Here is a 27,932-nt window from a genome sequence, read left to right as displayed (position 1 = left end):
GTCTGCAGAGATAATAAGATTAAGGTGAATGGAGTAATGAATAGTATAACATGGCCTAATTATATACCATACTCCCATCCACCTTAATTTGAGAAAAAAGCAGAAACTGGATGGAATTCAAAAGGCAGCAGATTGAAAATGGATAAAAAGACTTTTTATGTGGTGCATAATCAGCTTTCAGAATTCACTGCTGCAGGATATTTCTCAGGCTAAAATTTAGTAAAGTTTCAAGATAAGAATAAGAATGGCATCTGTGGGTACACTAGCTGGATGTGAATTTATGGAAGCTATCAATCCTCATGCTTAACCATAAAGTCATCACCAGCTGGTGCTGGGATGGAAACCCTCCCTGTGGTATCCCACTGCATGATGTGCTGTTGTTGTTGTTATACAAAGACAAAATAACCCAGAAAGCCTGAGGCGTTAGCCTTTGCCAAAGGAAAGATCGTGCATGTGAGGGAAACTTTCAAGAAAGCCCTTCGCTGTGTTCATCGAGTCTCATAGTACCCTCTTCTATCTGTTTTTTGATTAAATGACTTTTTCCCCCATCGTGATAAAACACAATGATTCTTCTTTTCCACGGAGTTTATTCAGTGTTATCACTGAATTAGTGTATACTTCATTTGTTAGAAATGCAAGTAATCTCTGCTGTGAATATCCAGACCACCATTCACTTAATAGTGGCAGGTCCCAATCGTCCCTCTTTTAAAGTGGTAACAATGGCAATGGTGGTGACTGGGGGCTTTTGTTAATGGACAGCATGGCAGGTCTATTTGTTGGCATTCTCCCTGACATCCTGAGCCCCTTAATTCTGTCTGACAGATTCAGGCCATGCTCCAGATCTCACAAAAGAGGGGAGAGAGAATATTGATCTGCCTGTTATTGTTGGTGATTTACTGTTCCATTCCTTTAGCAAATTTAAACACATATGCACACATATGAACACACATCACTGAGGTCACAGCTGCTAGATGGCAGAGTAATGAGTGATTATTTTTTATCTCTCCTAAGCTCTGTAAGTAACTTCTCTTGTGGATTCATGATAGTCCTGCAGATTAAGTCAAATAAATAATATCTTCTCACCTTAAGATCAAAGAGTTCGTAAACATGGTAATAAACATCTGCTTAAAATAAAAACTCATACATATTGAAAGCTTGTATAAAGCTTTTCTGACCATTCTATAGTCTACAATAAACTTGAAGTATGTCATTTTGAAGTATTCTGACAAAGTGTAAATAATGCACAAGGTAGGGAATTCCCTGGTGGTCCAGAGGTAAAGAATAAGCCTTGCAAGTTCGATCCCTAGTTGGTAAAATATGAGCCCATATGCCCTGGAGCCACTAGGCCCAAGTAACACAACTAAGGACTAAGCCCATGTGCCACAACTAAGATAAGACACAACCAAATAAACAATAAATATTTGAAAATCATGAAGTTGTTTCTTCCCTGGGGCCCGAATGGTCATCGTAGATACCACAAGTCTTAAATAATGCTGCATAAGGACACTCTGCTCATTCTAGGATGTTGCCATTGTACAAAACGCTTTTGAACTTATTTCTCTCCTACCCCAAATTCCTGTTTTTTCATTGTTTTATATCCTTACATCATTTTTAGCCTCAAAATATGGTATAAGCAAGTTATATTATTGTATTAGTGTGCTCATGCTGGGGTAACAATATAGCAGAGGCTGGGTAACTTACAAAATAGATGTATATTTTCTCATGATTCAAGAGGCTGGCAGTCTGAGATCAAGGTTCCAGCAGGGTTGGTTTCTAGTGAGGCCTCTTTTCCTGGTTTGCAGATGGTCACCTTACTGTATCCTCACATGGTTTTTGCTCTGTGTGTGCACAGAGAGAGTGAACTCTGGTGTCTCTTCTCATTATTTGAACGCCAGTACTATCAGATCAGGACTCCATTCTTATGACTTCATTTAATATTAATCTCGTCCTTAAAGTTCTTACCTCCAGGTATAGTTATAATGTGGGGTTAGAACTGTAAAAGAACTTTAGGAGAACATAATACAGTCCATAGTAGCCATCTTGCTTATTTGGCTTAATCTCTCCAAATTTATTTTGCCTGTATAAACAAATATCATATTTCCTCTTGAGATAGATGACACATTACTTAGATAAGTGTCAGTTCTTAGAACAACATATCATAGGCTCTTAAGGCAATTTCAAAAGAAGTTCTAGACAAGTGTTGAAAAAATGTAGCATTAGCCAGACTAAATAGTTTCCTAAAATATCTATATTCTTATCTAGAGAAAATAAGTTATAAGAATGAATTATTTTTATTTGTTCCCTGGTGGCTCAGAGGGTAAAGCGTCTGCCTACAATGTGGGAGATCTGGGCTTGATCCCTGGGTCAGGAAGATCCCCTGGAGAAGGAAATGGCAACCCATTCTAATACTCTTGCCTGGAAAATCCCATGGACTGAGAAGCCTGGTAGGCTACAGTCCATGGGGTCTCAAAGAGTCAGACACGACTAAGCAATTTCACTTTCACTTCACTTTCACTTATCCTACCAATACTTCATCATTCAAGAGGAAAATGTAAGTATCCCTTTGCTAATAGCAACTATAAACTCTGGACAAAATACTAAAAGCAATGTCTTGAGGGCAGATTCTAAAAAGAAGTTTTCACTAGAAGAAAATATAAATTATATAGTGTATGTTTTCTGTCCCTATGGATTTGGCTCAGTGAAGATTGGATAAAATTCTTATATTCTGATAGAAATCCCTCTGTCTTGGTATCCTGAGGAATCAAGGAATGGAGCCAGAAACCAGAAATGGTAGAGAATGTGAGGGAATCATGGAAGACAAAGCTAGACAAGGGAATCTTCAAACTGTGTAAATAAATTCTGTGCTGGTCTCTGGACAAGCCTGAACTGTGGGTGCCTGGGGGAAGCTACCAGCAGACCAGCCCAATATAAAAGAATTACAATTAGATTCAAGATGTCACCCACCACAGGTGAGCCAGAATTTGCAATTTGAATCTGACCAAGTCAATTACCTGCAGAAACAAAAGTATCATTACACTTGAAGAAATACAGCAGAATCTACAGCCTACATTTACAACGTTTAAGATGCAATCCAAATTATGTTACATACAGATAACCAAGAAAATATGAGTGATTCTCACGGGGAAAGACAATCAACAGAGCCCAACCTTGAGATGATTCAAAGCTGTAGTTATAAGACAATGACTTTAAAGCAGATGATATAGATGAATATTCAATTTAATGAGGTAAAGTAAAATGCACTTGTGAAAGAAAAAAGAAAGGAAATACTAGCAGAGAAAGAGAATACATACAAAACAACCAAGCAGAAATTTTAGAAGCAAAAAATACAGTGCTAGAAATTCAAATGTCTTTAATTGGACTTACTAATAGAATGGAGATTACAGAGGAAAATATTCAGTGCAGTTGAAAGATAGATCAATAGAAGTTATTCAGTCTGAACAAAAGAGAGAAAACAGATTAAAAATAAAAATAAATATCCACAAAAAGACCTATAGTTGATCAAAATACCCACCATATGTGAAGATGTAGTCCAAAAGGAAAAAGAGACTGAAGTGGACAGAAAAAAAGTCTAAAAAACATGACTGATGAGATGGATGAAACTGGAGCCGATTATACAGAGTGAAGTAAGCCAGCAAGAAAAACACCAATACAGTATACTAACACATATATATGGAATTTAGGAAGATGGCAATGACGACCCTGTATGCAAGACAGGGAAAGAGACACAGATGTGTATAACGGACTTTTGGACTCAGAGGGAGAGGGAGAGGGTGGGATGATTTGGGAGAATGACATTCTAACATGTATACTATCATGTGAATTGAATCGCCAGTCTATGTCTGACGCAGGATGCAGCATGCTTGTGGCTGGTGCATGGGGATGACCCAGAAAGTTGTTATGGGGAGGGAGGTGGGAGGGGGGTTCATGTTTGGGAATGAATGTAAGAATTAAAGATTTTAAAATTTAAAAAATAAAAAACTAAAAAAAAAAAAAAAAAAAAACATGACTGAAAAGTTCACAAATTCTGTGAATGGTAGATTCTAAAACTAAGCAAATTTCAAGCAGAATTACTACAAAAAAAAGGAAACAAAACAAAACACTACTCCTTATCTACCAAGAATTAACACATTATACTCAAACTAGTGGCAAATGAAAGATAAAAAAAATCTTAAGAAAATTAAAACTATTATTTAAAATTAACAAGTAAAAGAAAAATAGTTGAGAGGAAAAGATATAAACAGATACTCATAGAAGATAAAGCCAAAAATGGCCACTAAAAAGAACAAATATATGTTATTTATTGATAATCAAGGAGATTCTAATTAGGTGACAGTAAAATAACATTTCCATCAGATTAGCAAAAATTAAGATACCTGACAATATGATATCTAAGTAAGAATGAAGATTAATGGAACTCACATTGCTGTGAGAGGTAAATTGGTAAAACCATGTTAGATAGAAATTTTACAATATCATATAAATTAAAGATGCAAATATAATACTCTAGCAATTTTATTTATAGACATATACCTAGAACATTTCTTTTACAAATGCATAGTATTATGCATAAATATATTTTATAACATTGCTGATAATATAAAATATCATCAAACGGGATGAATCTATTATGTTATCTTCACAAAAAGAATATTATACGGCAGTGAAACAAAACTTAAAGCAGGTGTTTTTATAGATCAACATAGGTATATCTCACAAGCATCATGTAAAAAAACTGCATTTATATAAAAATTTAAAACATATACTATGAAACTATACAGTTGACCCTTGAACAACATGGGTTTGAACTACATAGGTCCATTTATCTGTGAATTTTTTTCAATAAATTAGTAACATTTTTTAATATTTGCAACAATTTTTAAAAACCCAGAGATGAACTGGCATAGCCTAGTAATATTTTTAAAAAAACTAAGAAAAGTTAGGTATGTCATGAATGCATAAAATATATGTAGATACTAGTCTGATCATTTGCTACCAAATATATACACAAATGTGTTATAAAAAGTTAACTTCATGAAAATATGCATGAAACACTTACAGACTATGAATGATGCCATTAATAGTGGAGAGAAATGTAAACAAGTATAAAGATGCAGTATTAAATCATAATTGCATAAACTGTAGTCTATACTATACCACTGTAGCCACCTTCTATTGTGGTGAGCTCAAGTGTTGGGAGTAACTGCTTATAACATGGTATGATGCTAACAGTCTCCATGTGAGCAGTTTGTCTCTCCAGTAAATTTCATACAGCCAGTAAAAAGTGATCTTTCACAGTTCTTGTGTATTATTCATCATGTTTTGTGCAATACCATAAATCTTGAATAGCGCCATGGGATGCAGATGAAGTGCCGCTAGTGATACTGGTATTCCCAAGAAGCAGAGAAAAGTCATTACATTAAATAAAAAGTTGAGTTGCTTGATGTGTACCATAGATAGAGGTCTGTAGCTGTGTTTGCACGTCATTTCAAGATAAAGATAAATTTAACATGAGAACCATTGAAAAAAAAAAAGAATATTCATGAAGCCATCACTAGAGCTACTCTAGCGGGTGTGAAAACTGCATTATTTTGAAATGCATATTGCTCTTGTATTGAAAGTGCAACTTTTATGTGGGGACAGGATTGACATACCTATGGACATAAGAAAGATATACTGATGGACTCTAGTATAATTTGAGAAAAATTGAAGACATTATATAACAAACAGCAAAATGAAGGAGAAGGATATAAAGCTGGAGAATTCAATGCCAGTAAAAGGGTGGTTTGATCATTTTAGGAAGAGGTTTGGCTTAAAAAATGTCAAGATAACAGGAGAAGCAGCTTCTATTGACCTAGAATCAGCAGAGGAGTTCTTCAGTTCAGTTCAGTTCAGTCGCTCAGTCGTGTCTGACTCTTTGTGACCCCATGAATCACAGCACACCAGGCCTCCCTGTCCATCACCAACTCCCAGAGATCACTCAGACTCACGTCCATCGAGTCCGTGATGCCATCCAGCCATCTCATCCTCTGTCGTCCCCTTCTTCTCCTGCCCCCAATCCCTCCCAGCATCAAAATCTTTTCCAATGAGTCAACTCTTCGTATGAGGTGGCCAAAGTATTGGAGTTTCAGCTTTAGCATCATTCCTTCCAAAGAAATCCCAGGGTTGATCTCCTTCAGAATGGACTGGTTGGATCTCCTTGCAGACCAAGGGACTCTCAAGGGTCTTCTCCAACACTACAGTTTAAAAGCATCAATTCTTCGGCGCTCAGCCTTCTTCACAGTCCAACTCTCACATCCATACATGACTACTGGAAAAACCATAGCCTTGACTAGATAGACCTTAGTCGGCAAAGTAATGTCTCTGCTTTTGAATATGCTATCTAGGTTGGTCATAACTTTTCTTCCAAGGAGTAAGCATCTTTTAATTTCATGGCTGCAATCACCATCTGCAGTGATTTTGGAGCCCAAAAGAATAAAGTCTGACACTGTTTCCACTGTTTCCCCATCTATTTCCCATGGAGTGATGGGACCGGATGCCATGGTCTTCGTTTTCTGAATGTTGAGCTTTAAGCCAACTTTTTCACTCTCCTCTTTTACTTTCATCAAGAGGCTTTTTAGTTCCTCTTCACTTTCTGCCATAAGGGTGGTGTCATCTGCCTATCTGAGGTTATTGATATTTCTCCCAGCAATCTTGATTCTAGCTTGTGTTTCTTCCAATCCAGCGTTTCTTATGATGCACTCTGCATATAAGTTAAATGCCATTAAAAAAAAATAATCAAGAAGAAAGGATATCTGTGTGAACAGATTTTTTATGCAGATGAAAATTCCCCTATTCTAGAAAAAGAAATTGCCATAAGGACATTCGTTAGTAACGAAGAGAAGTGTATATCATCATTTATGTCAGGAAGGGATATGCTAACTTGACTCTTTTGTGCACACACAATTGGTTTATGATCCAGACCACCCTTATAATCTCTAAGCCTTGAAGGAAAAAATTATACAACAGCTGTGGTCTATTGGTTGTGTAACAGGAAGCCTTGAGCAATGAGAACTTTTTCTTGAGGTTTTTATTCAAGAAAAAAAAAAGGCTTTTTCTTGAATGGCTCCACTCATGCTTTGTCCCTGAAATCAGGAAGCATCTTGCCAGTAAGGCACTGCTTTTTGAAGTTTTTTTTTTTTTTTTTTAGACAATGCCCTTGGCCATCCAGAATTCCATGAGATTAACAATAAAGTCATCAGAGTGGTCTACTTGCCCCCAAAGCAATGTCTAATTTTGCCTCTAGATCAGGGGTTCATAAGAACACTTAAGGTCATTACACATGGCACTCTATGGGAAAGACTGTCAATGTTATGGAATAAAAGACTGACAGAGCATATGAATGTCTGTAAGGATTACACCATTGAAGATGCCATCATTGTTCTAGAAAAAGCTGTGAAAACCATTAAGATTGAAACAATAAATTCTTGCTGGAGAAAACTGTGACCAGATGTTGTGCATAACTTCACAGGATTTATGGCAGAGCCAATCAAGGAAATCATGAAGGAGATTGTGGATGTTGGGGAAAAAAAAATATATGTGCTGTGGGGAAAGGGTTTCAAGACATACATCTTGGAGAAATTCAAGATCAAATAGAAATCACACCAGAGGAATTAATAGAAGAGGACCTGATGGAGATGAGAGCTTCTGAACCAGTGCCAAATGATGAGAAGAAGACATAGAGAAAAACAATACCAGGAAACAAGCTGACATTAGACTATCAGGCAGAAGGGTTCCAGTTATTCAAGACTGCTTTTGACTCTTTTTAATGACATGGACCCTTCTATAATATTGGCACTGAAACTAAAGCAAATCATGGAAGGAGAATTGGTACCATATTGAAACATTTTGAGAGAACTGAGAAAGCAAAAAGTCAGACAGAAATTATGATATATCTCCCTAGAGTTACACATATTGTGCCAGCCTCTCCCGCACCCCCTTGCATCTCCTCCACTTCTGCTACTCTGCCACCCCTGAGGCAGCAAGGCCAACCCCTCCTTTTCCTCCTCCTCCTCAGCATATTCAAAATGAGGATGGTGAGGATGAAGGATCCATTTCCACTTAATGAATAATAAATAAGTATCATGACTTACAGTTAATAAAATTATGTTGTGCATATGTATGTTGTCTTGTGAAAATCTGATAACTGCATGGCAAGAATGGTATGAGACTTTTTTGTGTTATCATCATTGTCACCTAAGTATTTATCATTCAGAACACTGTAAGCAAAATTCGCATTGAAGTAGATAGCTTCTCCTTCCATAGGCACAAGGAGAGTGATATTTAATACAAATTGATTATGTGTTATTTTTCTTACAGTTTTCTAACTTTGCTTCCAAAGAATTGCATTACTGTACAGCATGCCTCTCTCTCTTGTAACTGGTGAGACTACATATTAGCCCATCATTACAGGTAACTGGGTTTTTTTTTTTTTTTACTATAATGATGTTTCTAATACTGTTAAGAGTACCATAAATATTTTGTAACAACTCATTCTTTAACATATAAGCTAGGCTACCATAAAACAGTCATGTTGCTTCTTCATTATCAGTGCATGAATCATTATACCTGTAAATAAATATGAATTTCTTTTTCACATCATCTTTACATTTTTGATTCTAGTGTTTGTAATACTTAAAACATCTACAATGTTTGTGCCATATAAGATAATATTGATACAAGTATTGACAGAGAGACAATTCATTTGAAAACAGAAGATGTAAACTTAAGGTATCAATAAGTACAATACAGTATTGTAAATGTGTTTTCTTTTTTATTTTCTTTCCTCTAGCTTATTGTAAGAATACAAGATATAAGATACATAAAATGTATACATATGTGTGTGTTAATATATAAACACATATAAAATATGTGTTAATAGACTGCTTATGTTAACATTATTGTTTCCAGTCAATAGCAGGCTATTTATAGTTAAGTTTGGGGGCACTCAAAAGTTATATGTGCACTTTGAACTGTGCAATAGTCAGCACTCTTAGCCCATGCATTGTTCCAGGGTCAATTGTACATTTTATGTGTGTGTCCATATATCTATAGTAAAATTATCAACAAATTCATAAAATTTTAATAATAAATACTAAATTCAGTATAGTGATTTTTTGAAGGGGGCTGTTGCAACCAATGGAGGAGTCACAGCATAGGAAGGAGAATAGTCGAGGCTGTTAAACCGGTCCCAGCAAGACAGGATCAGTTCAGTCAGTCCAGTTCAGTCGCCTCAGTCATGTCCGACTCTCTGCGACCCCATGAATCGCAGCACGCCAGGCCTCCCTGTCCATCACCAACTCCCAGAGTTCACTCAGACTCACGTCCATCGAGTCAGTGATGCCATCCAGCCATCTCATCCTCTGCCGTCCCCTTCTCCTCCTGCCCCCAATCCCTCCCAGCATCAGAGTCTTTTCCAATGAGTCAACTCTTCACATGAGGTGGCCAAAGTACTGGAGTTTCAGCTTTAGCAGGATCACTTGAACTCAAAATTTAGAGAGCTGAAATCTAAATCCTGAATTTTTTAAAAAACTTTACCAGCTGAACTTAATCCATTAGTTAGAGATCTCATACTTAATAAGCAAATGTATCACATTTCATTATGTGAAAATCCTCAAACTGAGATTGAACTTCCCTTGTTATCAGACAGAAGGAGGCCCTGTCTCCTCACCTTGTTGCAAGGCTATGTAACAGCACTCATCTGTCATCAGTTTTTATAACTAAACAAACCACAGAGTTATTTATATAAAGTTCAACACAAAGCAGCAATGAGAAAACATGTCAATGTACTGTATTTGATGATAGCTTAACTTCTGCAAAATATTTGAGTCATGCGATTTTGGCAGCTAAAAATCTTTTCTGCATGTTGATCTTCTTCTAATATATAACCCTGAGAAGTGAGACTTCATTAATATCATTTGCAAACTCGATATCTGGATACATCTATTCTATCAACATTTCATTTTAAATAGCATGCTTCACACCTGAAAAATTGCCTATCTTGATATGACTTCCTAAACAATTCTCTGCCCATATTTCACTGTGATGCTTATCATCCAGGGATCTCCAGAATGTTCAGTCATGTCAACACACTAAACATGTATATTTATATATGCATGTGTACATACACACACACACACACACACACACATATAGGAGTAGGAAATGACATCCCACTCCAGTATCCTTGCCTGGAAAATCCCAAGAACAGAAGAACCTGGAGGGCCTCAGTCCATGGGGTTGCAAAGAGTCAGACTGACTGAGCATGCATGCAGGTACATGGTTTGCTATGTCCTCCTCCAGGGGAGTTTTCCAACCCAGGGACTGAACTCACACCTCCTGCACATCTTTCTTTGCAGGCAATCCTTTACCACTGAGCCACCTGGGAAGTGTGTGTGTGTATGTGTGTGTGTGTGTGTGTGTGAGAGAGAGGGAGAGAGAGAGAGTGTGTGTGTGTGTGTGTGTGTACAAAGATACTAAAAACTCTTTATTCAGTAGTTTACAGATTTTCTTCTTTATAACTAATGCTTGGGATGAAGTGCCTCAAAATCTACTGGAGGTAAAACAGAAAAGCAAAGAGGTTAAAAAAATGCTATTAGTCTTGTTCTACTCTCTTTATAAAGGAAAGCTCAAATATATGATTACTGGGGTTTCCTATATACACTTGAATAAATTGGTTTTTCCAGTGAGGAAAGAAGTTTCAAAAACTACTACTTTGCACATGCAATTGGCACTCCAACCTAAACTAAGCATAAGAGCTTATTCAGAACATGACATCCTGTGGGTCAAGATTGAAACCAATGCATAATTATTCTAAAGGAAACTTCACTGTTGAGAAAAAATGTTTTCAAACTCAGATCTAAAACAAAAATTATAGAGCATAGAATAAAGACAAATGCTGAAAAAACTGCAGTAATTTGAAGAACTTAACAGCAATGGAACAGAGCTATATTTATTTTAAATCTCTAATGATCATATCCAAGAACACAAAATTAGATGTATAAACAAAAATAATTGATTTTTAAAGTATCAGTGTGAAATCCAGTGGAAAAAATAGTCATAAAAATAAGACATCAGTAGACTATACATAGGAGAATGCAGATATGAAAAGAAAAATTTTACTTGGATTGAAAGACTGAAAAAATCTTTTAAAATGCATCACAGATAATACTAGAAAAAATACAACAAAATTTGGGACATTGAAAATAAGAAAAAAAGTTTCAGATCCTGCTAAAGTCAGTCCCTGAATATATGACTAGAAATAACGGGATTGAAGTAAAAGGATAATAAATATTGTTTCTTTTGAGATAAATCAAAATATGTATGCTCAGACTGGGTTGGCTCATCATGTGTCAATAGTATAATGGGGAATTTTAAGAAAAATCTTGAAGAAAAATGGCATATAACTAGAGAGGAATTAAAATCTTGATACAAATATATTTATGTACTCTCAGCTCCAAATTCACTCTTGGTTACCTAGTATGTGAACTCTTTAAAATGTTTTTCTTTACCAGTTGGTATGATGCTAAACTTTGTCAATAAAGGGTACTGGAGGGCATAGCAGAAGATGTACAAATAGCAAATATGCACATGAGAATCTGGAACTTTTACTTCTAGGAATGGAATCGATGGACATTTTCCTTTTCCTTCTGCAAAGTATAACCAAAAACACTAGACATAATTGATTAAAGAAACTGCAGAGACTCTAAATGGTGGAGAGAAGGCAGACAGACCGGCAACCTCAGAACCTGGGGAACAATATGGTGAGGAGTTCCCTTACTTTTCTTTTCAACTCATATATCCCAGTCTTAGAAGCCAGCATCCTGGAAATATCTAAAGCACCAACAAACTGACAGCTTCCATGAGAGGCTGTTCCCTCCAGCCAAAGGGCAGAGAATGGGTAATCTAGCAAGAGAGAAAACTTCAAAATAATAACCACTCTACTTTGAGCAAACACCACTGAAACAGCTGTGTCCCTACCTGCACCTTTACCAGCAAAGGCCAGTGGAAAGTTTAGACTTCTGCTTTCAAGGAGGCTGTAATGAGACACCCAATACCTTGCCAAGTTGGTATGAGAGAAGGCCACGTGGGAAGCCAGGGCTTTCATCCCTTTCAGCTGATAGCAAGGTAACATTTCTTTTCTCCAGTATTAGTGGGATCATGTAGGTAGCCTGGAATTCTACCATCACCCAAGAGTAACATGATGCTCACACTCCCGCCTGGGTTGGAGTTACTGGAAGCCTAGTGAACAGTCAGGACTTTCCCAATCGCTTACTGGTAATGAGACTGCCCCAAACAGACTGTCAGTGGAGACCACAAATACACATAAAACTCTAATCCCAGAATTTGTTAGGTGTAAATGAAGGTTGAGTAGGAAATCTACATTTCCTTTGCCACCTGCCAGTTATTTGCCTTTGCCAGTTCTCCAGGCCAAAATACTGCAGTGGGTAACCTTTCCCTGCTCCAGGGGATCTTCACAACCCAGGGATCAAACCGAGGTCTCCCACATCACAGGTGGATTCTTTACCAACTGAGTTATCAGGAAAGCCTTGCCATCTGACATCAACGAAAAAGCACCCCTGCTGAAAAAGCTATAAGAAAAGACAAACTCAAAGGTAATACAGATAAGTAAAATGCAGTTGTAAAAAATATTCAAATTACCCAGAGTAAGGCAGCAAAGAAAAAACAGTGATGAAAAAGTAGGCGGGGGGTTGAGGGGTGCAGGGAAGCAGGCATAAGCCCTAATAAAACAATAATTACCAATGTAAATCATCTAAATACACCAATTAAAAGACAGAGATTGACAGAGTAAAGTGACATGGCTCATCTATATGTTGTCTCTAAGAAACTCACTTAAATATAGCAGTATAGGTAAGTTTAAAAGTAAAGAATGAAAAAATATGTCACACAAACATTGATCAAAGGAAAGTTTAGTTCATTTCAGTCGCTCAGTCGTGTCCGACTCTTTGCGACCCCATGAACAGCAGCATGCCAGGCCTCCCTGTCCATCACCAACTGCTGGAGTCTACCCAAACCTATGTCCATTGAGTGGGTAATGCCATCTCATCCTCTGTTGTCCCCTTCCCCTCCTGTCCTCAATCTTTCCCAGCATCTGGGTCTTCTCAAATGAGTCAGCTCTTTGCATCAAGTGGCCAAAGGATTGAAGTTTCAGCCTCAACATCAGTCCTTCCAATGAACACCCAGGACTGATCTCCTTTAGCATGGACTGGTTGGATCTCCTTGCAGTCCAAGGGACTCTCAAGAGTCTTCTCCAACACCACAGTTCAAAAGCATCAATTCTTCAGTGCTCAGCTTTCTTCACAGTCCAACTCTCACATCCATACATGACCACAGGAAAAATCATAGCCTTGACTAGATGGACCTTTGTTGGCAAAGTAATGTCTCTAATTTTTAATATACTATCTAGGTTGGTCATAACTTTCCTTCCAAGGAGTAAGCGTCTTTTAATTTCATGGCTGCAATCATCATCTGCATTGATTTTGGAGCCGAAAAAAATAGTCAGCTGCTGTTCCCACTGTTTCCCCATCTATTTGCCATGAAGTGATGGGACCAGATGCCATGATCTTCGTTTTCTGAATGTTGAGCTTTAAGCCAACTTTTTCACTCTCCTCTTCCACTTTCATCAAGAAGCTCTTTAGTTCTTCTTCACTTTCTGCCATAAAGGTGATGTCATTTGCATATCTGATGTTATTGATATTTCTCCCAGCAATCTTGATTCCAGGTTATGCGTCCTCCAGCCCAACGTTTCTCATGATGTACTCTGCATATAAGTTAAATAAGCAAGGTGGCAATATACAGCCTTGACATTCTCCTTTCCCGATTTGGAACCAGTCTGTTGTTCTATGTCCAGTTCTAACTGTTGCTTCCTGACCTGCATACAGGTTTCTCAAGAGGCAGGTCAGGTGGTATGATATTCTCATCTCCTTCAGAATTTTCCACAGTTTATTGTGATCCACACAGTCAAAGGCTTTGGCATAGTCAATAAAGCAGAAATAAATGTTTTTCTGGAACTCTCTTGCTTTTTCCATGATCCAGCAGATGTTGGCAATTGATCTTTGGTTCCTTGGCCTTTTCTAAAACCAGCTTGAACATCTGGAAGTTCACGGTTCACGTATTGCTGAAGCCTGGCTTGAAGAATTTTGAGCATTACTTTACTAGCATGTGAGATGAGTGTAAATGTGTGGTAGTTTGAGCATTCTTTGGGATTGGAATGAAAACTGACCTTTTCCAGTCCTCTGGCCACTGCTGAGTTTTCCGAATTTGCTGACATATTAGGCAAAGGAAAGTAGGAATGGCTATATTAATGCCAGGTAAAGTAGACTTTAGACATAATAAAAGCGTTTATCCACTGAAAATACATAGCAATCTTAAATTTGTATGCACCAAAAACAGAGTTGCAAAATATATGAAATACTGATATAACTGGAAGGAGAAAAATTAAAAGCTTATAATTATAGTTAGAAACTTCAATACCCTTCACAACAGAATTTATAGAACAGACAGATAATCAGCAAGAATCTGAAGTAATTCAACACCATAGAGTAACATCTACAACAGCAAATTACACATTCTTTGCAAGTTCCACACAACATATACAAAGACAGATTATATGCTGGATCATAAAATAAATCTCAAAGGAGTGTCTTCAACTATCATAGAATCAAACTAGAAATCAGTAACATAAAGATAACAGGAAACAAACACTTGGAAATAAAACGACACACTCTAAGTAATCCACGGCTCAAAGAGGAAGTCTCAAGGGTAATAAAATAGTTTGAACTGAATGAAAGTGAAAATAATACTTACCACAGAGGGCAGGACAACAGCTAAAATAGTGCTGAAAGGAAAACTTATAGCACTAAATGCATACGTTAGACAAGAAGAGCCTGAAATCTAACCTCCCACTTCAAGAATCTAGGGGAAAATTGCAAAATAAACCCAAAACAAGGAAAATAAAAGAAATTTAAGAACAGAAATCAATAAAATTTATGGCATAAAAATATTAGAGAAAATAAATGAAACAAATAAATGATACTTTGAAAACATCAATAAATTGGCAAACTTCTACCAAGACTGAGAAAGAAGAAAAGAGAATACACAAATTAACAATTTCAGGAATGAAGCGGGTAGTATCATTACAGATTCTGCAAACATGAAAAGGACAAAAAAGGAAGGCTATGAAAAACTCCAGGGCTTTCTTCGTGGTGCAGTGGTAAAGAATTCACCTGCAGTGCAGGAGACAAGGGTTCCATCCCTGGGTTGGGAAGATCCCCTGGAGAAGGAAAGTGGCAACCAACTCCAATATTCTTGCCTGGGAAATTCCAAGGACACAGAAGCCTGGCAGGCTACAATCCATGGGATAGCAAACAGCTGGATATGATTTAGCTGCTAAACAACAACACAACAACAATGAACAACTCCACATACATAAACCTGACAACTTAGACAAAATGTACCAACTCTTCAAAAACTAATAACTGCTATAACTCACTCAATGTGAAATAAATAACTTAAATAGTATTATTAATAAGAACATTTAATATGAAATTTATTCATTAATTCACTTTTCATATAAATAAGTTAATAAATATGACTTTTTAAATTGATCTTTGTTGTTTTTACTCATTTGCTTATGTATTTATTTCTGGCAACAATTTTCACAGCTTGAAACACTAGCAGTTTGTGCAGACATAACCTCAGATGCATTGAATTAAATTATATGATATGATATGATTTATTGTGATATAATATATGATATATTATGTTATATTATATAATATATTATGTTATATGATTTCAAATAGTTCACTTCTCTACTGATAAAGAAATGGTAACCATATGAAATAAAAAGCTCTCCTAAAAAGAGCAGAATTAGCAGACAATCTCTTCTATGCGTCCATTCCTTTGATCTTGCTTTAAAAAAAAAAAAAACAGCACTTTGTTTCTCATGGTTGCTTCCTTTCAAGTGAACCAACAGATGCCCTTTCAACCCCTATTCATGGCAAGACTGTGCTTTCACAGAAGGCTATTATCTGGAAGCTTCCTTATCAGTGCCACGTTAAGCTCCTGGACCATATTATCATTGTCTCCAGACTGAGAAGAAAAAATGGACAACAGTAACAACTAAGTTTTAAGTTCTTAAAAGTCTTTTAAAGTTACAGGCAACCATGGTCCTATAACAAAACATAACAGAAACCGACTCATCCTTTCATATATTCTGGCAAGAACAGCTGAAACAAAATGTCATGCACTTAACTGGTATGTGGAAGCCTAGAATGTAAATATGAAAAGTGTAAGAATTTTTATAGCTTTCCAACTATGGGAGATAAGTAGTATCTTTGTAATGTGAAGAGAGCCATTTTCATTATCACAGGGCCTTGACAAGTAGCTTCCCACACAGCTTATCAAGCCGAATGCCACTAATACAGCCAGAATACTGATTCTATTCATGCTTTTGTTATGTCTGCAAGGTGAGTTTTATGCAGTGGGTGAAATGAATGCACTGACAAACTGATAGGTCTCCAAAATGGCTATTGATAAAAAACAAGTTTGATAAACAGATTCTCAGCTTTCTGCATTGCTTTGGGAACACTTATTTTTCACCGTGACAGGAATTATTGTCATCTCTATGTCCTTCCCAATAAAGTCCCAGTCCCTTTTGCTCTCACCAAATCATGACTTTTGACTTCAGTTTGTCCTACAAAGGATGACTCTTTCTACATATCCCAGGCCTGGTTGGGTTTAGTCATCCATGAATACCAATTTTAAAAGTAGAACAGAAGCAGATATAACAAGCTACATTTGAGAAATGCTTGGTCACTTATAAGTAGCTTTCATGTTCACTATCCTGTCTTCGCCCCCTGCAACTGTGAACTGGAACTGTTCTCTCAGTTAACAGATAGGAAATGGAGGGAGGGAGTGGAGATGATGAGCCACATACCCAAGATCCCAGATCTTTCTCTATGTCTTCTGTTTGCTTGGGTTTTGTTTCTTTTATTTTCGTACAGAGTGGCCTGGTTGCAACGGGACCCTAGAAACTTTGCAGGCACATCTCAACCCTGCTGTCCTCCCACTGCAATCCTTGGTTTTCTTGATTCTAATGGTTTCAACACATCACCTTTTGACCTCATGACTCCACTTCTTTCATTATAGGCTTGGTCTATATAACAATTCCAGCACACCAGAAACCCTGGATATGTGTTTGCTGAAAGAAGAAAAGAACAAATAAAAGGAGGAATATAAATATATAACAAGTTGTTTATGTGTTTATTCAGTGTTTAAGTATCAGGTGCTCTTTCTCTGATTCAGTCATTACTTTTTGCCCTTAAGATGTTACTCTAGGGGTGAGTGCAATTATTTGGTGAATGGTTACAGGATAAAATGTTACCAAATGAAACATCATCACTTTATATAATAAAATCTTTTTTTCTCTCCTTTGCCAAAAATATAGTTCAGAGTAAAAAGGGGTTTGGAATTTTTATTTATTTTGCACTACAGAAGTCAAACAATATAAATCATGTGAATGCATAGACACGCACATAACTCCAACTATCCTATGTACTTTTCCATTTTCCCTTCTGAAATTGTTTCTGTCAATATTTTTGATTTAGATCCAACCAAAAGGGGAGAAAAAGAAAGATTTAATCAGAAGATTGTCAAATGCCTGCATATGCCTAAGAATTAGTGGATATTATAGTATTTTAAGTCTGATATGTATAATTCTTGGAAAGGCATCTTTTATAGGCATTTTTTCCTAGAAATTTATCTCCTCGCAGGAATTTTAGATACAGTTTCATGTTTTCAGCCACTGTCTACTTGTGTTGCACATGTGTGTTGTGCAGTCCTTCCTGTATACCCATTGATGGCCTAAACATTAAATAATATGAAGAACTATTAAAAAAATCAAACACCAAAGTTTAGAAATGAGATTCCAGGCATTGCAGACACGGAACTGGACTATTTAAACAATAAAAGTCTCAAGATTCTTTCAGGCTACTTGTAGGTTCAAGGGTTTAAAGTTTGCATGAGTTAATGTGTAACTTAAATATTCAGTTTCACAGAATCTTGATGGTCAGCGAGTTGCCTTATCTCTGGGAAGGAGGATATGGTTCTTCCTGTGCTTAATGACCCTGAAGGGCACGATAACCCACTCCAATATTCTTGCCTGGAGAATCCCATGGACAGAGGAGCCTGGCAGGCTAGAGTCCATTGGGTCTCACAGAGTCAGACCCGACTGAAGTGAGTTAGCACACACATACATGCTTAATAATGCTGACGGTAACTTCTTCATATGACTAATTATGAAAACATATTCATGAAAATTGTGCCTTTAAATTGTGAATTATTTGAAGGTTTATACAGCCTGGTTTCACATTTCCTTACTTGCCTTATCTTCTTCCATTCTATGAAGCTCCAGCTAGCCCAAACTACAGCCCTTCCTCTGCTATCAAACGGTTAGTCAACTGGACTGTTTTTTTTTTTTGAGATGTGTATCATTTCCTTCTGTATGTTTTCTCCAGTTATATATCTTTCTCTACCACAACACTCCAGAAGGGCAAAGATTCAATCATTTAAGTTTACGCTTCTTCCTTCTAAAACCTAAAGTCCCTCCAGCTTAGACTAGTTATTTTAAGTCACAGTAACAATCCAACAGTTAAGCAGAGCTCTGTACATTGTGATATGTGAAAAAACAAATAAGATGAATGAATTATAGTTCATTATATCGGAAATTACAAAACCTATAAACAATTTCTCTCTGGCGTAGAATGGGTCAGAAAAGAGTATTTAACATCATATTTCCCATACAGCAGGTGATTGACTATTTTCTTTATCAACCAGTTAATCTGCTTGTTTTTTCAGTTACTGAATTCTGAAAGTCAAGTGGTCTTTTTTCCTACTTGCCTCCTCCACACTGTGTCATATTGGTGGGGTCAGGGAGAGCAGGAAAAGGGGGGCAACTTAGTAAAAAATGATTCTGCTTCTTATTCATGAACTGAGAGTGAGGAAGTAATTCAGGAAAGGTGCTTAGGGACAAATGAGTTGCACTGAGGTATTTTCAATGAGTATGGATTAGAAATTGAAATTATAATTAGAAGTAAAAATAGTTTATTGGTAAGTTAAAGGGAAAAAACAAAAGGAATTCAGTTGTGATTCATGTTGTAAAAAAACTATTATATGAAAAGCCAAATTGTGAAACAGAAAAAAAGTAGAGATCTTTATTAGCATTGTGAAATATCACTTTATAGATATCATGATGGGGTCATGAGCCTAAGGACTTATTAGAAGTCAGGCTGAATAAATAAATCAACAAATATTGTCTGAGTTTTTACTAAAAGCAATTATCAAATAATAAATTAAATGATGCATATACATATACATACACACACCCCAATTATATTTTAAACATCATGAATCAGTTAATTTATTTGGGTTTAACAACATTTCTATTTAGCTTAGAGTTAGTATAATAATTATGGTACAAATAATAATATTCCATTTTCTTTGTCTGCTGTTTCTATTATGCACTTTGTGTGTTTTATTTCATCCCCAGTCATCAATTCTACCAGGTAGGAGGTAAAATCTTTACTTTATTGCTGAGAAAGAGACATGAAGAGATTTAAGACTCTTGTTTAAGTTCATTTGACCAGTAAACATCAGATCTGGACTTGAATCCATGTTGTTCTGACCTGATTTGAAAACCAGAGTCTTTACAACATCATGTTACCTGTCCTTGGAGGAAATGTTAATACTATCAGATTTTGATCACAAAGTTATATAAATATTAGTTTTGATGGTCTAAAACAAGTATGTTTGGATTAATTGGTATCTAGATGGATAAAATTATTTTAAAGTAAATCTAAGGCAATGCATCTAATTGCCATAATTCCATGTTAAAAGATGATTTGCATATTTTCCAGTTTAAGCAATATAGAGTAATAATTACTTGGTTGACAAGTTTCATTAAAGATGTTTTAAATAACTGGATGGCATTTGGCTAGCACAGTATGTAATAAATGTCTTATTGAATTTAAATTAATTCCTATTTGAGCACCAAATTTAAATGACAATCTTGCAGATAAAGTAGGAAAACCTAAATTGTAATGGGTTAGCATGCAGAATTACTCAATGGGATCTGTGAGTCCACATTTCTAACAACAAGAAACTGATGCTGCAGAAGTGAGGACAGCGCTGTGACTAGCAATACCACAGTTTTCTTGCAACTTTACTGCCTGCAAGACTCTGACTTCTTACCTTCCACAAGGATTTTCCATGACCTCCAACTTGAATGCCCTTTATCTTGACCTCTACTTGTTGAAATTCTATCCAACCATCCATCCATCCAGTTATCCAACTTTTCCAAAGGTGCATTACTTGGTCATTTCTTCATTTTTTGGCTACACCACATGATATATGGGCTCTTAGTTACCCGACTAGGAATTGAACCTGTGCCCCATGCACTTGAAGCATGTTTTCTTAACCACTGGATCACAAGGGAAGTCCCAATTCCTTGGTCATTTCTCCATGAAAATATTCATACTGACTTTAACATCTTCCGACATTTCAGGTGATCCACCTGAAAAATCTGCCCAGGTTAGTTTCTTAGCTAATCCTCAGACTGTTCTACAAACATGAAGTTCAAATGATGAATGGTTCTCAGTTCTGTCTTCTTGTTAGAGTTTTTTAAAGCACAAAATCTAGGAGCATCCTGCAAAGTCTGATTTAAGAGCTAGATCTGGAATAAGGCAAAGACTGATATTAAAAAAAAAAAAAAACTTTCACTGATTCAAATGTGAAGTCAAACTTAAGATAAATTGATTCCTCTATGGAAACACACCAATCTTGGTTTAGATTCCAGTACTGGTAGTTGAAAAGACATTTTCGCAGGTGGTTTATCATGGTGACTAAGGTGGGGATCACATACTCTACAGACATTGGAATGATCTGTTGAACATATAGCACATTCAACTGCATGCCTGGACACACCTCCAGAGTTTACAATTTATTACATTTTGTAAGAAATCAAGAGTTTTAACAAAAGTTGTTAACAAAACTTATTTTTAAACAAAGGAAAGAGGGGAGGAAAGGACAAGGCTATACCAATCCTTGCAAGAGACTACAAAATAGTACCAGCCACTTTCCTATACTATGTTCTTCTGTGGCCCAGCAATGACTGCTCTACTATGGATAGCTTCTAGAGTCCCTTCTAATGTGGTTTTTCATGAAGTTAGTCATGGAACATGGATCAGCTACCAGATGTCTTATAGATGTCTGTGGTTAGTCATGAAATATATTGAGTACTAGTTACAAATGCTTTATATGGGAAACTAAGCTGAAAGAGCAAGAAGGTTCAGAATGGCAACTAGTTGATGAAAAGAAGGGAGCACTATAGGAGCTGGGAAGGAATTCCTGTGCTTGGGAGTGCCTATGAACACAATGAGGAGTGTGCGTGTGTACGTGAGACAGAGACAAACAGAGACAGTCTATAGGGGTCCTCCAAAAGATAAGTGTCCTAGATCTGATCAAACACCAGTACCCCACTTCTGATGCCTCAGTCACATCTAACCCTGTGGTCCCCGATCAGTTTCCAAGTTACAGGAGACAGTCTAGTCCCACTGCAATGTATGTTTCTGACCTAGCACTGCATTATTCTGTCTTTTTAAAAAGATTCTTTCCATATTTCTGCACTAAAGTGCAGGACTGAGAAAGGGTCTGTATCTCATTCAGTTTTGAATATGCCAAGGTACTTGGTTCAGTTTATTTCCTACAACTAGTGTGAAATAAACATTGTTCTTCACCTCTGTAAATACTGCATCATTATAACTTTTGATTTGGACATCTATGTCTTTCCTTCTTATACTTCTCTTTTGCACATGAGCTTTTCCAAGATGAAAGGCAACTTCCCTAAAACAAAATAGAATTCTGATCCTTGCCTTTCTTGCCTTGCAAACTCATAAAGCTCCTTCAAAATATAATCACATTTGTCCTCCTCTCTGAAGCTATATCTAGCATCTAAGTTAATATATCTACCTGTGTACCACAGCTAGATCTTGGATCTGCTTCAATTGGTGAAATATCATATTTTATTTTACTTATTTAATTATATGTCAGTATCTCACTAAATCGTTGGTTTCTGGGGTAAAGGGATCACTTCATTTGCCACTGCATCACCAGTAGTTCACCTGGCACAATTCCTGGGACATGGTAGGTACTCATACGTGTCTATTGAATTGAAATGAGTATCTTGGTATAAAATACACACCCAGCTCTGTGTATTGTATGTAATGGATGCTTCACTAAAATTTATTATTATATAAAGCTTGGAAGAAAGGTAAAAAGAAGTTTTAGTACTCACTAGAAAACAACCTAGGCTTCTCAGGCAGCGTAGTAGAGAACCTTCCCGGCAATGTAGGAGACATAAGAGACGTGGGTTCAACCCCTGGGTCAGGAAGATCCTCTGGGGGAGGGCATGGCAACCCACTCCAGTATTCTTGCCTGGAGTATCCCATGGACAGAGGAATCTGGCGGGCTACAGTCCACAGGGTAATAAAGAGTCAGACACAAGCCCGAAGCAACTCAGCACGCACACACAGAAAACAACTTACCCATAATTAAACACATGCTTTCCTGTGTTGCTAAAGTTCATTTTACTCCATAAGTAATAGAACTTTGGTTTTGCTCTTAAATCTTGACTCTAGTGAGAAAATGGGACAATCTCCCTATATTGTAGTCACTATAGTGATAAGACTCACATCACACACAAAAAAATCTTCTCAGCCAGGACATGAGCTAAGATACATTTCCATCTATTAACTCTGGGTTAAGTTCTTTTTGCCTTGCTAGACAGGTGGCAACAGCTTTTGTGCTCCTCTGAATATGAATAGCTTCTAAAATGTTAATCTCCAGTGATGTTTCAGTAGTTCCAGGGTGACAGACAGTTAACAGAAAGAAGAGTTTGCTTGCCAAAAGGTGATGGAATCAGCGAAGCTATGAAGCATCTTTAAGAAGACATGGCCATCTTCCATGTCATCAGATAACTCCCTACTGCCAACAAGCAGCATTTCCATCTTGCTTAGACTGGGCTGCCGACCATTCTCTTTCACCAAGATGATTCCCTTAAACAGACGCAGCAATGTGAATCTACATATAAAGGAGAAATATTGAGTGAAATACAGATGAAGCTATAATCAGCAATGCCCCCCAAATATCTGTCTATTTTCTCTCTTAGATGGTGGTTTTCAGGACAGGCCTTAAGAGAAGGTGATTTGGTTACCTAAGCAGGGTGAATTCTGCATAGAAGGGCAGATAATTTTCCTCTCCAGTTTCTGTACCACATTCATAGCCCCCATTCAGTTCCCCTTTAAAAAGTGAATGATTCTGGAAAAGGAGGCAACTTAAGCCTTATCAGTATTTCATGTTTTCTTAAGGCATTATTCTATCACACAATTTTATAAGAAATACTCTTGATGATAAAAATATGAAGAGCATACCATCTCATCAAATTCCCAGCAAAATGTGATGAGACGAACATACTATGCAGAGGGAAGGAAGGAGAGGGTGGACATATAGGCAGAAGGCTTTGATAAACTTTGATAAACTTCTGCTATTTCGCAATCCTACTATAGGCCAATCTTTTTATAAACAAACAGTAACAATAATGTACTGTAAAATTCATTTCCTTGGAATGTATTAGCTTTTCTCACAGACTTCTAAGGAGGAAAGAACCAAAAACATCCCATTTATAAAAGCTAAGTCATAATAAATGGCTTTCATCGAGGACTGACTTAGTGCCAAAGAAGGTACTTTACATGAATTATTTTATAAATAGATAGGTATTCTTTCATGCAGTTCACCAGTTTTACATACCTGCACTACAGTAATGAGTAGAAAAGATAATCATAAGTCCCTGTTCTTGTAGATCCTAGACCATAAATCATACATGTAATGGGTAAATACATTATGTAATATGTTGGAGGCTTTATTGTAGTGCTATGGAAAAGCACTACTAGGACAGGGTAAGGAGGATGAGGAGTAAGAAGGAAAATTTGACTGGCACACAAAGGAGGTGAGGGAAGACCCCAAGGAGACATCTGGGGTACATGTGTGCCAGGCAGAGGGAAGAGCTAGATCAAAGGCCCCAAGCCAGGACAGACCTGCTATGCTGGACAAGAACTGGGAGGTGAGAGTGGATGGAGCCAGGGGATCCATGAGCAAGGCAGGTTGTAGGAACAGAGTTCAGCGGGAGGAGAGGGGAGATGACACATGCAGGGTCATGTAGGTCTTTGTAAGTAAAGGCTTTGCTTTTACTCTGCGGTAAATGCAGAACTTGCAAGGTTTTTAGCAGTCACAGTAACTTGCACCATCTGAAGTTTTCTAAGTCCTATAAGGAGGTGAGAGGTGATGACTCCTTGGGTCAGGGTGAGAGCAGGAGAGACGTTTGCATCCTGGTGATATTTGAAAGTGGAGCCAGTATGATTTCCTGGTGGTTGCAAGATAGGAGACTGTAAGATGACTTCAAGGTCTGAATAACTAGAGGGAGGAGTTTCCGTTGATTATATGGTGAAGGTGATAAGGTTTGGATAAAAATCAGAGTCAGTTTTGGACTTAAGTCCGAGTTGTCTACTATACACCCAAGAGAAGGTGGCAAGCAACCTGATGAATATTCAAGTCTGGAGTTCAAGAATGAGATCTGGGTTGGAAACAAAAATGTGTGGTTATTTCAGCTATGTATTGTATTAATATGTATACATATGAAGTGAGGGCAGATAAAGAGAAGAGGGGTGAGTACTGAATCATAAGCACTCCATGGAGAAAGGAGAAATTAACTATGTTAAAGGCTGCTTTTGAATTAAAGTACTAAGATGATAATTAAGAAATGATCTTTGTCTTTAGCAACATAGAAGTAATGGATGTTGTTGTTAAGAGCATATTTGATGCAGCAAAGGAAGAAAGCTTCATTGGCGGCTTTAAGATAATTTTTTTCTGCATTTATGGCCCATATGCATTTGTGTGTGCTCAGTCACTTCAGTTTTGACTCTTTTCAACGCTGTGGACTATAGCCCGCCAGGCTCCTCTGTCCATGGGATTCTCCAGGCAAGAATACTGGAGTGAGCTGCCATGCCCTCCTCCAGGAGGTCCTCCCATACCAGGGATCCAACCTGGGTCTCCTGCATTACAGGTGGGTTCTTTACTGCTGAGCCACTGGGGAAGCCACTTTATGGCCCATATCAGTTCAGTTCAGTTCAGTAGCTCAGTCGTGTCTGACACTTCACAACCCCATGGACCACAACATGTCAGGTCTCCCTGTCCATTACCAACTCCCAGAGTTTACTCAAGCTCATTTCCATTGAGCTGGTGATGCCATCCAACCATCTCATCCTCTGTTGTCCCCTTCTCCTCCTGCCTTCAATCTTTCCCAGCATCAGGGTCTTTTCAAATGAGTCAGCTCTTCACATCAGGTGGCCAAAGTATTGGAATTTCAGCTTCAACATCAGTCCTTCCAATGAGTACCCAGGACTGATCTCCTTTAGGGTGGACTGGTTGGATCTCCTTGCTGTCCAAGGCACTCTCAAGAGTCTTCTCCAACACCACAGTTCAAAAGCACCAATTCTTTGGCACTCAGCTTTCTTTAGTCCAACTCTCACATCCATACATGACTACTGGAAAAAACATTGCCTTGACTATATGGACCTTTGTTGGCAAAGTAATGTCTCTGCTTTTTAATGTGCTGTCTAGGTTGGTCGTAACTTTCCTTCCAAGGAGTAAGCGTCTTTTAATTTCATGGCTGCCGTCACCATCTGCAGTGATTTTGGAGCCCAAAATATAAAGTCTGTCACCATTTCCACTGTTTCCCCATCTATTTCCCATGAAGTGATGGGACTGGATGCCATGATCTTAGTTTTCTGAATCTTGAGCTTTAAGCCAACTTTTTCACTCTCCTCTTTCACTTTCATCAAGAGGCTCTTTAGTTCTTCTTCACTTTCTGCCATAAGAGTGGGGTCATCTGCATATCTGATGTTATTGGTATTTCTCCTGGCATTCTTGATTCCAGCTTGTGCTTCATCTAGCCCTGTGTTTTTCATGATGTACTCTGCATATAAGTTAAATAAGCAGGGTGACAATATACAGCCTTGACATACTCCTTTTCCTGTTTGCAACTACTCTGTTGTTCCATGCCCAGTTCTAACTGTTGCTTCCTGACCTGCATACAGATTTCTCAAGAGGTAGGTCAAGTGGTCTGGTATTCCCATCTCTTTAAGAATTTTCCACAGTTTATTGTGATCCACAAAGATAGTATACATTAAATAAAGATGTTCTTGGAATCCAAGTAGAAGGAAAATTAAGAGAGTTTCATTTATCCTTTTGTAGCCATCTGACCTAATATTGTATGGGAAACATTGTATTATAGTGGTTAAGGGCATGAGTTTCAGAGGGACCAACTGCCAGGCTTCCCCAGGTAATGACTCCACCAATTACTGATGATCAAACAGTAGTCAGATTCCTTAATCTAACTAATATGCTGCATGATAACAACACCCCTCCATAAACATTAGCTATAGGCAGTAGCCCATGTGCCAGGAAGGGCTTCCCTGATGGCTCAGACAGTAAAGAATCTGCCTGCATGCAATACAGGAGACTGGGGTTTGATGCCTGTGTTGGGAAAATGCCCTGGAGGATGGAATGGCAACCTCTTTAGTATTCTTGCCTGGAGAACTCCATGGACAGAGAAGCCTGGTGGGCTACATACACTCCATGAGATTGCAAAGAGTCAGACATGACTGAACAACTAACACGTTCACTTTTCCATGTGCCATGTAAGATTTCTCTTTTGTATCCGCTCATTAAGATTTAAATGACAACCACTTGTATGTGTGGTGAAACTTACACAATAATGTCCATGTCTGTGGATTTCTAACATGAAGCAAAAAGTGATCTAGGCTAGAGCTTTCACGAAAGCAGAAGTCATGAAAGATTGACAGAAGGAGCTGGTGCCTGAAACAGTTCAAGTGCATATGCATATTAAGCAGCAATTACATTCAGAAGTCACCATATGTATGCTTTTGCACAGCCTTAAAAATCTGTCTCACAGCAGCCTGCATGTTAGTTATCTGTGAGCTTAGGTTAAGGATTCAAAGAGAGTTCTCATATCCATTCCCAACAATATGCCCAGTATTACAACGAAAATGATGCTACTGAGAAGTGACACACTCAGAATGGATATAAAATAATTTAATAGGTTATGTGCCAAAACAAAGTATTAATATTCATCTCATTCCTTTCAAATTCCAATCTCAAACATACTTTATAAGTTTTATTACAAACACCTCTGGTACATAAGGAATATGAGGCCTCTGACTTAATCAACATCGGGTCTTTCTGCATGAAGATGGTCCTTGAAAGGCTGCTTTTTTTTTTTTTTTTCTTGATAAATGTAAAAGCATCTTCCTACTCAGAAGGAGGCTTCAGAATGAGGGTCAATAGATCAAACCCAGTCATATGCAGTTTTCATTTATCCTTGCCAGTCACCCTGGGTTCCAGGCTATCCAAAGACTGCCAGGCTGATTTGGTGAGTCTCTGTCAAGGGAGAGATTATGTTTTCTACAGTTCAGCTAGAAAAGAAGCCAAGTTTATTATCTGTCTATCCTGTTAGGTAACAAACTGTCTGTATTTTCATCTTTCTCTCTTTTTTAATCCCTCTGTGCTGTTTTCAGTGAAACTGCTAACAAATTTCTGCTGACAGTTCCTGAAGTCTTCTAAGGTAATTAAACCTGCCTTTCAGCAAAATATGTCACCATATTACAGGGTTGGAAATTTACAGAACCATGGCATAGACACAGGCTGAAGTCGTGTCTTCTCAA

Source organism: Ovis canadensis, chromosome 1 (assembly GCF_042477335.2).
Source record: "Ovis canadensis isolate MfBH-ARS-UI-01 breed Bighorn chromosome 1, ARS-UI_OviCan_v2, whole genome shotgun sequence".
NCBI classification, from domain to species: domain Eukaryota; kingdom Metazoa; phylum Chordata; class Mammalia; order Artiodactyla; family Bovidae; genus Ovis; species Ovis canadensis.
Note: the sequence above shows the minus strand (reverse complement) of the source record.